The sequence below is a fragment of the Ochotona curzoniae genome, unplaced genomic scaffold, assembly GCF_017591425.1.
Source record: "Ochotona curzoniae isolate NIBS_2020 unplaced genomic scaffold, NIBS_Ocur_1.0 scaffold_3835, whole genome shotgun sequence".
NCBI lineage: Eukaryota > Metazoa > Chordata > Mammalia > Lagomorpha > Ochotonidae > Ochotona > Ochotona curzoniae.
This window is the reverse complement of record NW_024467114.1, coordinates 31,017,263-31,034,310: the sequence shown is the minus strand read 5'-3', so window position 1 is coordinate 31,034,310 and position 17,048 is coordinate 31,017,263.

Below are 17,048 nucleotides of genomic sequence, written 5' to 3'. Positions count from 1 at the left end.
ACCCTTAAACAACAAAGTCATGGGGTGCCTCTCTCCCAGTTATCCTGGTGATTAATGCAGAGGGAGAGGAGATTAAGTGCCAGGTCTGAGGAAGGGGCAAGTAGGAAAGTTCAAGAAGACCGCAGGCTCTGGAAGGCCGGCAGGGCCTGACCCCTGGGCTCTGGGGAAGAGGAGTAAACCACTGCCAAAGAGATACTGATCAAAAAGCAGTGTCCACCCTCTTTGAGTGGAGCTGGGAAAAAGTGGTGCTAATTAAGCTGGTGCTTGAATACAGTCCTGAGGACTCCTCTGCAGCAGGAGGAGGCATCCTTCCGGAGGCAGCATGGGAGATGACAGAGGGAGCCAAGCATGTGGGGCTGCCTTGAGGTGTAAACAGTGGGCAGAACACACAAGCCATTAAGACTGGCCTTTAATGGACCCTGGCCTCCTAGAGGGAAAGAAGGATCAATCAGTCCATGGGTAAACATTTCAGGCTTATCCACATCAGTAAACATTCTTGTCCAGACCCCACCCTTTGATTATTCAATTGCACCTTGATAATTGCACTTTTGAGCTCCATCCACCCATGGCTCTGTCTCCATTTTGGAGTTTTTCTTCACCCACTGAGCCTCACCTAGAACCCCTCCAGACTCTGGCTACTGAGGCAGGCCATTTAGAGATGCAAATCCCAGAACTAGGATCTGGTTCATTCAGCCACAAGCCAACTTGAGATATCACCAATCCTTCACTTCAGAGGCAAAACAGGACTCATCAAAACATGAATGACCAAAATAGCTAAGAGTCCATGAAAACAAGGTTTGCAGGGAAGGCTTAACAAACCCTTGATGCATGAAAATATGATCATGAAACTGCACAGGACAAGAGTCTGTCCCAAATTAACAGCACAAAATATTTTTTAAATGTAGAGCTTTATAAATATTAGCTAAATTGAGTCTAACTCTTCTTCTGGCCATCTAGAGGGAGGCTCGCAATGACAGTCATATACATGTACAGAGGGTCTACCATTTTAGACACTTACCAGTTTATTAGTCTCCAGGACTCTTTTAGGATAAATGGAGTTGATGGGATTAACTCTGTTTGCAGATAAAATTTGAGCCAACTGAGAGATGATACGGTTTATGCAAGGCCTGCCAGCCTGCCAGCCTGCCAGCCTGCCAGCCTGCCTATGAACACTGCTGGGTGGAAGGAGAACTCAATAGCCACTAAGCTGGAAATGTGGCTCCACAGATAAAAAGTTTGCACCATTTGACCATGTCCAGCCCAGACACTGGAAAAAGTAGGACCATGTCAGTCAAGGCTATCTGAAAGAAAGGGGAGACTACACTAGGACAGAATGTGGGAGAAGTTTTACCCACCTTGCTGGGCGGCCTGCACACTCCTGCACCCTCCTGGCCTGAGGCCAACCCTGACTTCAGGATCATCATTCCACCCGACTCCTTCCAAGAAGCTGACCTCCAGAGAGATCATCACACAATGACCCGGAAGGAGTCACTTCAGGATCATGTTCTACAGTAAGGATTAGGACAAATTCTCAAAATCAAGAGGAAGATTAGGGACAACCAGCCCTTATGACATGAAGGAAGAGGATCCCGTGGAGCCAAAAAGCCTCACTCAAAATGCGTCCTTGCTCTCTTCTTGATTTAAAGAAATCACTTTTTAAAATTTTTTTCAGAAATTATGTTTTAAAAATAAAAACTTAAAAGTCAAACTAAATGTTTTATAGAGTGAATCACTAACAAAGCAGTCCTGTGCAAACTTTCATGAAAGAAAAATAAGACTGTAACATGAGTTGTCAAGTTCAGATGCATTATTCAAGACTTAGACTATTATCAACAAAACTGAGAATTAAAGAAAACAAGCCACAATACACCCCTCTCTCTCTGTCTCTCTCTCTGTCTCTCTCTTCCTCCTCCCTTCCTCCCTCGCAAAAGATTACTGGAAATAAGCAGTTGCAGATAAACAGATTAGAAGTGTCTCTTTCATTAACAAACACTATTAAATTAGATTTCGAAATCATAATAAATACCGGAGATAACACATGATGACATTCAAGGGGAAAAAAAAGAAAGATTACTAAGAGATCTTTGGTAGCTGAATTCTCCACAAACTTACTTATAAAAGCAGCAAATTCTGGAAACAAACCTCAATTGCTGTCAGATGGTGACAGCCCAAGGTGCACAAGGTCAATTACAGGGAATTCCTAGTGCAGGAAACTGCCAAACGCAACCAGATGCGCGAGAAATCAACTGCTGTAATTATGTAAGAGGGAGCCAAAGTAAACCCCTCAGAGGGCGGTACCTACTTCCTTTTCGTTTGATCCAAGAGAAACACTGAGGTTCCTGAGACAGCAACCCTAGCCTACAAGCGAGGAACTAGCCATTCCTGAAAGTTTGTAGGGACCAGGTACAGCACCTGCTCCCAGGCAGGGAGGATGGACATTCAGCAGGAACTCCCTAAATGTCATGTACTGGCTGGCATCCTCCTGGTAGGTAGTATCCAGACGAAACACATTGCTCAACTCTTCTTTCGACACTCAGGCAAGTGTCAACCCAAGTGTGACCACACCGTTCCCATCTTCCTTTTGAAAAGTGTTTGAAAATCATTGGACAACATCAGGCAGGATGGATGTCTAGGCCCCTGCTGATATATATATACTTTATCTATCTATATAGATAGATATACACATACATATACGGAGAGAGGAATTTTACTATTGCATCTAAATAAATGAATCAAGTATAGGGAAGTCCTTGATTAGTTTAGTCAAACCCAGAAGGACCTCTATGGCTGTAACACAAGAAAGGGGAAGAGAAAAGAGCCAGGTACATGCAATCGGCGACGCTAGATCAAGGCTTTCATCCTGTCTGCCCCTTGATAGCACGTGCTGGTGACACAGCAACCAGAAGTTTGGTAGTCTGGGTTCTAAGTCAGCACTACATTGGAATATGTAGTGGGGAGAACAAGGATGAAACAAAGAAACAAGAATGAGCACATGCAGTGCCAGAGGACAGAGGGTGGGGCCACAGCAGTGGGATGTGAAGAGAAACAAGTGGGCTGGGGAGTATGGCAGAGGAAAGGAAGCTGACAAAGGCAGGGGCAGTCTATCTTGACAAGATAGACTGACGGGGTGAGAAATTTGAACTTCAGGCTCCAAAGAAAGAAGATGCACAAGAGTTTAAAGGAATGGCATGAGCCAATTTAGTATTAATACCTCAGATGGCGGAGAGCAGAAGGGGAAGCAGAGCTAGAACAAGGTGAGGGGGCGGTGGCCTCTGGCAGGAAACGGGTCATCAGAATGGAAAGCTGTGGACCTAGTCCCTCAAGGTCTCTGCTTTCCACTCCTAAGTGCCCAGCCGATTAAGCATCAGGCCAGAGGGTTGCATTGGAGACCACCACACGTTTCAGTTTTGAGCTTCAGCCTAGAATGATACAGGGCATGAAACTGACTCACTTAGCCCTGTGCACCAGTTGAGTTCATGCTGGCTTCACTTACCAGTCATTTTCATCCTAGTTTTTCTGCAACTTCTGTATTTCTTTCCTCATGAAGCAATTATCTGCACACGCTACTGGAGGCTTGGAGTAGAGCAATATTTTTATGCAGAATTTCATTTCTCTTCACTTGCAAAGGACTACAGAAAGCCACAGTGGTCTGAAAATGCTCTGCACACATCCAAGTTTGTGAGCAACTGCTTAGTAAGTCACGTCAAAGGAAATGAAAAATGTATATGAGTGCTATTATTTAGTACTCCATCATTGCCATGAGAAAACATTCCCACTAATTCAAACAGTTCCCCCCATACAAACCTTTTTGGTACAATCTAACTCTATAAATAAATGTATACATTGTGAAGTGGAGAATGTTTAACGTAGGATGTAAGATTGTCCTTCTCACCAATAGTAATGACACAGAGAAGGGCACAGTTTGCTACTCTAAGGGATTCCTGGGCTTCCAAATATTCCTCTTCAGATTTTGCAAGCGGGTTTGAATACAGTTTGTACCTTATGTTTGTGATGAGCATCCAACACTGCACGTTAAAAGAAAGAACAGGGGAGTGATCAAAAACCTCCTCAACTTCCTAAACCTCTCTGATCTTTCATTTTCACATCTATTCTCTCAAGTAATAGAATGCATTTTTCACTTTGTTAGTCACTGTTCATTTAAAAAAAAAAAGTGTTCCTAAGAGAAGTTTTCCCCAAAAAACCATGGCAGAAAACATCCTCCAGTTGGCCCCATGTATCCTGTAGCCACTTGTGGATTTAAAAAAAGAAAGAAAGGAAATGATGCTAACCTTGTGGTTATTTGAAAATTGCAAAACACAGTTTGACTTATGAATTTTCGTAGGCACAGCAATCTCCCAGTGTGGCTGCTACTCCACCCTCAGCCCCATTCCTGCAGCCTCTAACATAGGAGGTGCGGCAACATCCACCACCCCTGCCATGATCCAACCTTTACCACTGCTACTTAGGGCTGAGACAATGGGTGCTTGGGAAGGAGGAGAAAGAGAACAGAATGGTTCTCAATGCCTAGTAGAGTGAGAGAAGATTGGATCCTCTGTTCTAGACCTGGGTGGTTGCTGCTGTGGTGTGTGTGTGTGTGTGTGTGTGTGTGTGTGTGTGTGTGTGTGTGTGCATGCGCGCATGATGTACATGCATATGCTCTGTGTGTGCACATGTGTGGATGTGAACATGGTTTTATGACAAGTGCATGATGTGAGTGTGTGTATGCATGTTGATGTGTGTGGGAGGTAAGTGGTTGTGTGTGTGGCTGTGACGCAAGTGTGGATGTGGATGTCGGTGTATGATGTGTGTGAGATGTCAGTGGCTGTGTGTGCCTGTGAGTGTGGGTGTGTATGTCGGGGTATGATGTGTGTGAGGTGTCAGTGGCTGTGTGTGCCTGTGAGTGTGGGTGTGTATGTCGGTGTATGATGTGTGTGAGGTGTCAGTGGCTGTGTGTGCCTGTGAGTGTGGGTGTGTATGTCGGTGTATGATGTGTGTGAGATGTGAGCGGCTGTATGTGCCTGTGAGTGTGGGTGTGGGTGTGTCAGTGTATAATGTGTGTGAGGTGTCAGTGGCTGTGTGTGCCTGTGAGTGTGAGTGTGTGTGTGTCAGTGTATGATGTGTGTGAGGTGTCAGTGGCTGTGTGTGCCTGTGAGTGTGAGTGTGTGTGTGTCAGTGTATGATGTGTGTGAGATGTGAGCGGCTGTGTGTGCCTGTGAGTGTGGGTGTGGGTGTGTCAGTGTATGATGTGTGTGAGGTGTCAGTGGCTGTGTGTGTGCCTGTGAGTGTGGGTGTGTATGTCGGTGTATGATGTGTGTGAGGTGTCAGTGGCTGTGTGTGTGCCTGTGAGTGTGGGTGTGTATGTCGGTGTATGATGTGTGTGAGGTGTCAGTGGCTGTGTGTGTGCCTGTGAGTGTGTGTGTGTCAGTGTATGATGTGTGTGAGGTGTGAGCGGCTGTGTGTGCCTGTGAGTGTGGGTGTGTGTGTCGGTGTATGATGTGTGTGAGGTGTCAGTGGCTGTGTGTGTGCCTGTGAGTGTGGGTGTGTATGTCGGTGTATGATGTGTGTGAGGTGTCAGTGGCTGTGTGTGTGCCTGTGAGTGTGGGTGTGTATGTCGGTGTATGATGTGTGTGAGGTGTCAGTGGTTGTGTGTGTGCCTGTGAGTGTGGATGTGGATGTCGGTGTATGATGTGTGTGAGATGTCAGTGGCTGTGTGTGTGCCTGTGGGTGTGAGTGTGTGTGTGTCAGTGTATGATGTGTGTGAGATGTGAGCGGCTGTGTGTGCCTGTGAGTGTGAGTGTGTGTGTGTCAGTGTATGATGTGTGTGAGGTGTCAGTGGCTGTGTGTGTGCCTGTGAGTGTGGGTGTGGGTGTGTCAGTGTATGATGTGTGTGAGGTGTCAGTGGCTGTGTGTGTGCCTGTGAGTGTGGGTGTGTATGTCGGTGTATGATGTGTGTGAGGTGTCAGTGGTTGTGTGTGTGCCTGTGAGTGTGGGTGTGTATGTCGGTGTATGATGTGTGTGAGGTGTCAGTGGCTGTGTGTGTGCCTGTGAGTGTGGGTGTGTATGTCGGTGTATGATGTGTGTGAGGTGTCAGTGGCTGTGTGTGTGCCTGTGAGTGTGGGTGTGTATGTCGGTGTATGATGTGTGTGAGGTGTCAGTGGTTGTGTGTGTGCCTGTGAGTGTGGGTGTGTATGTCGGGGTATGATGTGTGTGAGGTGTCAGTGGTTGTGTGTGTGCCTGTGAGTGTGGGTGTGTATGTCGGTATATGATGTGTGTGAGGTGTCAGTGGCTGTGTGTGTGCCTGTGAGTGTGGGTGTGTATGTCGGTGTATGATGTGTGTGAGGTGTCAGTGGCTGTGTGTGTGCCTGTGAGTGTGGGTGTGTATGTCGGTGTATGATGTGTGTGAGGTGTCAGTGGTTGTGTGTGTGCCTGTGAGTGTGGGTGTGCATTTGTGTGTATGGCATCTCTGCATGCGCATGCATGTGTGTGCATGTGTGAGATGTACTGACAAGACCATTGCTATTCCATTTCTCCATGCCTCCTTTAGTTTTTCATGCAACCTGAAAGTCAGCAAGAAACTCAAGAATTGTGTAAATATTTCCAAGTGGGATGTTTCCAGGTATCTTTTTCTGGAACTCTAATCATCTAATCTGAACTCTGTCATCTTGGAATCTAAGCTAAATTTCCCAATTCAACATTGTGTTATTATGCAAAAATGAGCATTGTAAGCCCTGGTAATAACAGCTAAAGACAAGGAAATTGCTTAGTCATATGGCTAAAAAAAAGTGATAACCTCTTAAGCACTAAACTATATTGAGTTTAAAAAGGAAGCCAGACATGCATCCAATTGCAATTTAGAACAGAAGACGTAAGTAGTCTATGTTTTATGTTATTTGGGTTTTTATTATGTATAGTAATTACTTCAAGGGTTTTTTTAAATTTTATATATGTGTGTATTACATATTTGAATACATGTGAGTATTGAAGCCTATGTTCATTTCTCAATTTTAAAAATGTGATTTTCAATTCTTCCTATCCTGACAGTCTAAAAGATTTGTGCCTCATTCCATGTCCAGTTGTAAAGACCTTGTCACATAATTGGCCAACTTGTTTATAACACCAGCCTCTGGAAAACTAAATAAAACAACAAAGGCAGAATAAGCCAGTTTATGTTTTACAATAAATAGGTGAGCTGTAATAAACAGGCTTTCAGAAAACAGGTTGAGTTGCAGACATAAAAAATCTGCACTCATGGGCCCAGCACAGTGACCTAGTGGCTAAAGTCCTCACCTTGAGCACACCGGGATCCCATATGGGTGCCAGTTCTAATCCCGGCAGCTCCACTTCCCATGCAACTCCCTGCTTGTGGCCTGGGAAGGCAGTCGAGGATGGCCCAAAGCCTTGGGACTCTTGCACCCATGTGGGAGACCTGTAAGAAGTTCCTGGATCCTGACTTCAGATCGGCATAGCACCAACCATTGAGCTCACTTGGGAAGTGAATCATAGGACAGAAGATCTTCCTCTGTCTTGCCTCCTCTCTGTATATCTGACTTTCCAATAAAAATAAAATAAATCTTTAAAAAAAATTTAAGAAAGATCTGCACTCATGCTACAAGTTTATCAGTTACACGAAAATGAAGAGCAATTAATTCATTTACTTGGTAAATGATGCTCTGTCATTGATACACCCCAAAATAAGGAATATTTTTTACTGTTTCTGTAGTTATTAAAATTATCCAATAAAAAGATGGTCTGGTGAGCAGAAACTGCACACTACGAGGTTTTTCCTAATACCAGAGTCTATAGATCTAGAATGAGACTTATCCTACAGCTATCAAGGAGAGAATTTTAGCAAACAAAAGTCTGATATACTAATCAATAATATCTTCATTGACATCAATACTGTCATCTGTAGAATGCAAAACCAAAATTGGACACTGAAATATAAGCTATGGCATCAATATAAGTCTATAAAGCTAGAGTTCATTTCTAGCAATGACTAGATCATGAAATGTTCCCTAAAATTTCAGTCAGAAGGAAAAGAAATGGAAGACTATCCTGTAGGATTAAACAAAGGAAAATCTTTGACTCCATGCCAGTAAAAAAGTACAGTTACCAACAAATAACTTGAGGCAACATAGATCATAGTGTTAGAGTGAATAGTCTAAAAAAATGTACTTTTCAGGACAATGCAACATTTGGAGAAAACACAGATCTGGCCGACTGTCTTGGTCCTCTTCTGCTTGATCTGTGCTGAACTGTGTGAGCCAGCCATGAGCTCAGTTTCCTACAACTGCCCTCCTGCTGCTCCGTGTAGAATTTGTACTCAGCTGATTTTTCCTCTTTTGTCCCTGTGTTCTTCAGCGTCTCCTTCATGGACACCTGCTTATTGGGATATACTCTCCAAGGTTTTTTGGTCTCTTTTCACTTTCCTAACATGGTTAGGGCTCGCTATTATGAGTATTATGTTCTATAATTCAAATTCTAAAAATTCATCTTGAAAGAAAATCATGTGTGGCCTAAAATGCTTGCCAGTGTTAAACACTGGAATGTTTTAAGAAACTTTGATATGCAAATGGCCAGTCTAAAAATCTGCTATAAAAGAACACATAATGTTTTTTAAAAAAAAAAAAGTGACATACAGTCCAATAAGCTTTAAAAAAATCACATACATTTTTGTAAGTTAATTCATTCTTCATATTTATGTACACCTATCATTATAAATGTAGGGATTAGCAGGATATGTTTTTAAAAAAAGCGTAACAGGTACGTATTCATGTTTTTTGAATGTTTGTTTGAAAGGCACAGAGAAGGGCAGGCAAGCTCCCAAATGCTGATTCATTTCCCAAATGCCTGCAGAGGCCTGAAATTAGGCTAAGTCAACACTGGAATTCATGAACTCAGTCTAAGCAACCCACATGTGTGTCAGGAAATCAACTACATGAGCCATTACCTACTTTCTTCTGGGAAATAAATCAACAGAAAACTGAAATCAGAGGCCAGAACTAGGTATTGAATCCAGATACACTAATAGGGGTTGTGGGCAGCCTAAACTAAGCCAAATCCTCTCTCTCATGCAGCATCGTTAATATCAGAAAAGGGGGAAAAGGAAGTACTATTTTATGAAAGGGTACCTGCAGTTGTCAGATGTCTTTGAGCAACATTGCTTATGCAAAAATCAGTGTCTTGGGATGTCTCACAGTCCTTCCTCTTAGCACATTTGCCCAGCCTGTATTAGGCTGCTGTATCCTGTGCAAACATATAACTTAGCACCGCAGTGTATTACACATTATATATACATATTTGCCTCCTTACTCATATCCCTGGAATCAAGCTAAACGCATGTAGAATAATTGGAATAAACAGATGAAGCCACTCAGTTCACACTGACTACAAAATTATCCCCACTGCTTATGGGAATATTTCAAACCTTTCAACATTTAACGTATCTATCTTTTCTGTCTTGTTTGCCTGTTACTCTTTTCCTCATGTTCCCAAGTGTTCTTCAAGCACACCCATCTATGGAGAGCAATAGTTTCTTTATCACTTCCATATTTACAAATGGCTTACTGCCTCTCATATAGTAAACATTCAGAAATGATTTATTGCATTCATGTTTGGATCACTTTCCCTTTCTCTACATTTTCACTTTATGGCTCCTCAACTTCCTTTCTCAAACCACCAAGGCTTTGGTCATCTGTAGGAATCATTCAACCTTCCTATTAAAATAAAATTCTCTTCATTACACATACAGCACATATTTGACACCTCCCACTATTTACATGCACTCTTTCAATGTTGTTTACTTTGGAAAGTTAAAGACCAGAATACTTTGATTTCTCTCCTCCCAATCATCTACCAACTACCTGGGATAGATCCATAAGACACAAAGCCATAAATTCTGCTATTAATAAAACAACTGCTGTGAATCAATTTCTTCATCTTTACATTATGTACAATATCATTACATCCCCCTCAAAATTAATCTAAAACATAATGCAATTAAAGTCATCAGTTGGCATCATTGGAGGCACAAAAACAAGGAGGTTGACTTTAGGTCAAATATTGGTATTTGTCCTAGCTGTTACAATACCAGTCTCAGGCAGGAGGAAGGGCAAGTGGCATTGCACTGTAACAATGGCATGACATACGGGTGTTCAATTATATCACAGCTGCTTCTGTTATAGTCCAGCTCCCTGCTCAAGGCCTTGGAAAGAGCAGCAGAAGATGGTTCAAGTGCTTGGGCCTCTGCCACCATGAGAGAGACCTGGAAAAAACTCTTAGCTGGGTTTTGGCCCAGCCCAGCTATAGCCTCTGCATGTACACAGTGAGCTAGAAGATGGACATATCTCTCTTTCTGTGTATCACTCCCCCCATTCTGTAACTGTGACTTTCAAATAAATAAATTGAATACAGAGATAATAATTGTCATTTCCATATCAGACTACCTGAGTTGCAGTCCTAGCCCCTGATTCTAGCTTCTGGTTTACGTGGACCATAAGAGGTAGTGGCAACAGCTCAAATAGATGGATCATTACCGGGATGGGAAATCTGGATTGAATTTGAAAAACCCAGCTGCTTGACCCAGTTCTGGCTATTATAACGTTTGGGGTAGATACCTGAGGATGGACCATATTTCTCTTTCTGTCTCAACTCTTTGCCTCTCAAATACGGAATAAAATAAAATAACATCTGGCACTACATTGCAGAGATTGGAAAACTCCAAGCTTGTAGACACTCCAGATGCCATAAGCAGCTGGGTTTTGATTACATCTAATCGAACACTTGAGATTAACAAGTATGTTGAGAATTGGGAAAGAGGGCTACTCTCATTTTGGCCGGGAATACAACGAGGTCTAAGTGTTTCAGAAACTGATCTCTCTCTCTCCATATCTCACAAATTTGAAGACACATATGTTTATGGCTCAGTTAATTGGTTCGTATAAATATTCACTATGGTGATTTTTATGTTTCTACAGAGACAGGAAAGTGATAAAATCTTATACTGCCGCTTATGATAGTAAAATAGTTTTGAAAGCACATGTGCATGAGAATCAGCATAGATTCATCTTAAATGTATAATATTAACTGAGCAAGTTGCAAATGAACAACTTATACTTGAATGAATGAAATTTGTAAGTATTCAAAGCTAAGCTATATACTCTTTATACAGCAATGGAAAAATAAAGGTGTTGATAATAAGAACAGAGATTGCAGTAATGTCTACAAAGATAAGACTGTGAGAGAATTGTGCTGATGCTGAGGTTCCAAAGAGGAAAACTGAACTAGGGACGATGCTTTGCTTTTTCTTTCTTTTTAAATGTGTAACGATTTACTTCCAAATCTGGGCAATAATCTATATAGTAGATTATTCAAGAAGCGCACCTCCCAACCTCTGTGGGGGAAACATATAAAACACTTCTATAATTCCTGGAAATAAAAACTTGTGTCCTAGGGCCCAGCTAAAGTCCTCACCTTCTATGCACTGGGATAGCATATGCATGCCCATGTGTCCCGATGGCCACACTTCCCATCCAACTTCCCTTCCCACTTCCCATCCCTGTTTGTGGCCTGGGAAAACAGTTGAGGACTGCCCAAAGCTTTGGGACCCTGTACCCATGTGGGAAACCTGGAGGAAGTTCCTGGCTCCTGGCTTCAGATCCGCACAGCAACGGCCATTGTGCTCACTTGGGGAGTGAATCATAGGACGGAAGATCTTCCTCTCTGACTCTCCTCCTCTCTGTATATCTGACTTTGCAATAAAAATGAAATAAATCTTTATAAATAAAGAAATAGATTTTTTCAAATGATGTCCTTTCTAGAAATGAAGAATGTTTTCTTTACTCTGAGGAATGAGCTTGTAGAGACACTTGGGATCTTTGATGAGGTGGCAGCCGTGGAAAGCAATGGAGAACCCTCAAGGGGTGGGTGTTTGGCACAGGGCTTAAGACTCCCACATCCACATTGGAGTGTCAGGGATCAATTCCACCTTCCCACTAATGCACTTCGCAGGAGGCAACAGGTGATGGCTCCCACATGGGAGACTTGGAGTGACTTCCTGGCTTCTTCTTTGGGACTGGCCCTGCTCCAGCTGATGCAGGCATTTGCCATGTGAACCCCCATTGGAACATCCGTCCCTGTGTGTCTCTGATACACAGGTGAACTCCATCTCTTTCTCCCTGTCTCTCTGCTTTCCAAACAAACAAGATCCATTAAAAGGTGTAATCTTGGGAGGAAGAAGTTAGCAGCCCTCCCTCTGGATTCCATCTCTGGATCTCTGTGAATTCCACCTCCCCAGCTCTGTACCCTAAAATCTTGAGGGAGCAGGAGAGAGTGAGGCTGCATTTCACTTTCACAGAGGTGGACTTTCTCCTGCATTTCCAAAACCCTTTAGAATTCCAATCCCACAATTAACCAAGGCAATTTTCCTTCCTGTTCAAAGACCCAATCCGACTCCACTCCAGGTTATCAGATAGACAGAGCATCGGGTCTGTATATTGGACCTCTGTCTCCATGTCACGGCCACTTTACCAGGCCACCAAGCTCAAGGCCATCCCCACTGTCTCCGATGCTGTTATTATGATCATATTCTTTTTTACTCCAGTGACTTCTCCACTCTCTTCTTTTCCCCTCATGGATTCATGCTATTACAAGATCCTGTTCCATAGCACTCTCCCTGTGTTCACAGCCCTTGGAAGCTCCCACCCAAACGACCTCATTCCAGCTTCATCATCCAAAACCACTCACAGTGTTCCTCCATAGACGACCACGCACTATCTCTCCTTTCTCACTGTACACAAAGAGCCTATTCGACTCACTTCCTGGTTTCACATTCCCTCTAGTTCCATGTTCTCCAAACTTCAGGCATTTTGGTACCGTATCATGACTTCTTCATTACCAATTTTGGGCCATCTAAACTGGTTTCTCCTAAACATTTTCCGTAAATCCGCTTACACATGTGGTCTTTCTACACAGTTACATATTTTTAAGGTCAATTTCTAGAAAAAAAAAAAGAGATCAACTCCAGAAATAACAAATCAGTATCCATTGCAATAATGCAATAAGTAATGCCTATGAAAAGCAATGCCACATGAATACACCTTAAAATAAACTCATATTTTTTTACCCACCAGTCTGTCACTTTCAGAGGTGGACAATATGAGGCCTGTGAAGTTGTTCATTCTGGCTTTGCCAAGACAACCACAAGCAGAAATTGAAGTTCAGTAAAGCTACAAGTTAACCAGGTGATTTGCCTGGCCTGCAAATGACGATGTTATAAATATCCAAATGCTCCTTGACAAAAAAAAAAAAAACCTCTGTGGAAAGCTTAAAAAAGCAGAGTTTGTAAAGCCCAATAGCAAAATTTATTCCTGAAGAGCTGAAAAGTAGTTGGCAACTTTCCCAGTCTGGAATTAGAGAGCTACGGATGCCCCGGTGTATGTGTTGCTGAATGCCCCTTCATGCTCCTTCATCCAGCAGATACTGGGTGTCTGTGTGCTCTGTGGCTCGGAGGTCACTGCACTCTGCTTCGGAATGACTCACATGCAAGTTCTTCAGTTTATTTTTTCTAGTCTCTAGTGATTAAGGCAAGATTTATGGAGGACTCTTCTTAACCCTCCGATACCAAGCATCACACCTTCTATGAAGTGGGATTAACGAAAGCGACTCCACTAACAGCCAGTGACGAATGGGCTACCACTTCCTCCCTCTGACCGTGTAGGAGTCCTTATCTTCCTCCAGTAGATAAGCTTCCTCCCTCTGCCCCTCTACTCCACACCGGCACCCCTTCAACGGGCTGTGCCTGAGTCACTCTGTTAACATCTAGGCCTAGTTCCCTGGCAGAACTGAAGGATTGCTAGAAATGGCACTGCTAGGAGAAAGAAGAACACAGGCAGCATTCAGTGACACAAACAGGACTGCCTTTTCCAGCAGTATGCTCTGTAAGCTTGGCGCAGTGTCAGCTTTTCATCCTGATGTTGCCTGGACTTAACTGACAGAAGCTTCTGAACTGGTGGACATCAATCAATATGGCATAAGGCATGCAAAACTTTTCACACTCATAAATATTGGCCATGGTCACCTTCAGTAATCACAAGATACTCTAGGGAATGCTTAAATCTTTTTTATTTATTTATTGGAAAGGCAGACCTATAGAGAAAGAGAGAAAGAAGAAGAGGGAGAGAAAGAGATTCTATCAGCAGGTTCACTCCCCAAGTGGCTACAACAGCTGGGACTGGCTAGAGCCAAGTGCTTCTTCCAGATCTCCCATGTGGGTGTCAGGAGCCCAAGTACTGGTACCACCTTCCCCTGCTTTCATGGGCATGTTAACAGGGCATTGGATTGGAAATGCCACATCCGGGATTTGAACTGACTCATGTAAGAGACCAGTGATGCAGACGGCAGCAGCTTAATCTGCTGTTCCAAAATGCTGGACCCTACAGGGAATGTTCAGTCTTAATCAACAACTTTAAACCGGTAGTCTTCCAAACAAGAATTTTCTAAATTTTAGCAGTGACTTTTCCTCAGGCTCAAAATCAACATAGCTCCAAATTATTTGTCCTCTAAATTAGCTAACATGTTTTAAGAAAAAATTGTGTTCAACAAATGTCTTACTAATAGTCATTGTTATCAATAAGCAGAAACAGAGAAAAATATTCAGTTTATAAATTAGCTACAGAGAAATTGTGAAAGCCAGAACAAATAATACATTTACTTTAAGTATTATAAATGAGTTTAATTAAAGTTTTCGAGTAAATTGTAATGAATGATTATGGCTCCATAGTTCTTAGATTGTGAACACTCTCAATTAAGTCATACTAAAATTTTCCATTATGCATCACTTTTTATTTTGATCTGTTTGTCTGAGAGGCAGGCACACTACAGAAGCATTCCCCCAAATGCCCACAGCACCAGGGACTCAGCGTTTCCCATGCAGGTGACAGCAACCCAACCACCTGAGCTGTCACTTGCTCCTCCTAGGGTCTGGCTGAGCAGAAAGATGGAACATCGGAGCAGAGCTGGAACTCCAATCCAGGCATGCAGAGAGGGGAACTGAGTGTCACAGCTGGACAGTGACAGCCTTTGCTCCAAACACCAGCTCCACTATTCTGAATTCAAGATAAGCACATGATTAAGTTAAAGATGGCATAGGATTATCACTAAAAAGCATCACCAACACTAACTTGTCGACCCTGATGTCAACCCATGGAGTATAGAAATGCAGATGTCTAAAAGAAGAGAAAGGGTTTGGCCAAAAGGTTAAGATACAGCTGGGAGCACCACATCCCGCACCAGAGCACGCTTTGCAGTCCCTGGTCCTCATTGCTCAAGCAAGAGGAGGTCAAGTACTTGGGTCCCTGTTATTCACACGGGGGACCCGGATGGAGATGCAGAATCCTAGCTTTGACCAAACCCAGTCCTGGCTATTGTGAGCACTTGGGGGATAACACAGCAGAAGGAATATGAAATCTCTTTTCTCTCTCTCCCTCTTTCTCCTTTCTTCCCTTCCTGTCAAATAAATAAAACTTAAATACACACAATTCTTTAAAATAATCGAGGCAACTTTGATCAGTGGAAATTTTCACTAATTGCTTTTTGATGTTACTTTTCAAATGTGGTTTTCAGAAATAATAACACATGTAGCATCCACTACCTTTAGCCACTGGCAAGCGTGAGGTTCAATAGTGCTAAGTATATTTACATTATTGTGTAAACAATCTCCAGGAAGCTTTCAGCATCTGAAACTGAAACTAGCACGATCAAACAACCCATATTTCATCCAGGCTATCGCCACTCTTTTTGTCTCTGTGCCTGCTCTAGATACAGCATGGAAGTAAAATGCGGTGGTGTTGTCTACTTGGCTCTGATCTGTTTTTGGAAGAGGAAATGAAATCTAATCAGGATGAAGCCAAGTTATTTTGTGTCAGTTACGGTCTAACCATCTGCTTGAATACGAGGCTGTACCAGCTTAATTCTATGCCAGATTAATTTTAGTTACCCAGGAAGGTAGATAATACCCACTCACAGGTGAGGAAAAGTGAGGATTTACCAAGCAAGACACCACATCAGTAATCACAAGTTCCATAAGCTGTGGGGCCATTTAATCCAATTTACCTGACTCATTCACTACAGCTGAATGCTTTTTTTGAAATACTGAATTTCTAAAGAATTTTAGCCATGTGCATCAAACAAGTCAGAGCTGTTTTATGCATTCAGCTTCAACCCTTAATGTTCTGTGTGGTCCTCTTGTCAATTTATCCCAAACCACATATCAAGGCACAGGGTGTCTCGAGTATTGTTCTAAGCCATGTGCCACCACCCCCCAGAATAACAATGACATTCCTTTTTTTTTTTTTTCAGCAGAGTTTGAGAAAGAAGAAGCAGTTATTTTGTTCACTTCTTCTGACCAGCACACCACTTCCTGGCGTGCACTGCGTATCAAGAGCGGCAGGGTCATTGGTTCTGAAATAACAACACTTACATTCATGGAAGGCAGCTTCTCCGACCCACGTGTACATCCTGGCGTGAAGGGAAGGCACTCCACGAAACCCAGCTCCTCTCTTCAAATGCAGCCTGCTGTGGGCGGGCACCCCTGCTTTTGCTTACACAGCCATCTGGGACTCGAAGTCCTACCTGCCTGGCCCTGAGACTGCCCAACTGGAAACCCTGAATGGCAAGAAAACTACAGCTCCCATAATTCAGACTCCACGCCCAAAACCAGGAAAAGAAGATGATGGCTGGAGTTTCACTTGAGGGTGAAGAGGGAGAAGAAAAACCAAGAAATAAAGATGAGAGAATTGAGAGGAGACGCTCTAAGCACTGACGACCTTTGTGGTTCAATTTCTGCAAAAGGAAGCAAAAGTGCTTCGATGTTTGCCAAGGAGAAGGAAGTCTGCCTCGGTGTTGGCAGAGGTGAGGGTGGGAAATCTTCAGGCAAACAAACCACTACAGCTGTGGAACCTGCCCTACCAGATTCTCTGGAGATGAGTCACGGGTGAGAGTCCTGGGCTGCCTGCTGAAGCAGGTGGGTGACTCCCCGGTGAGGAGCACCC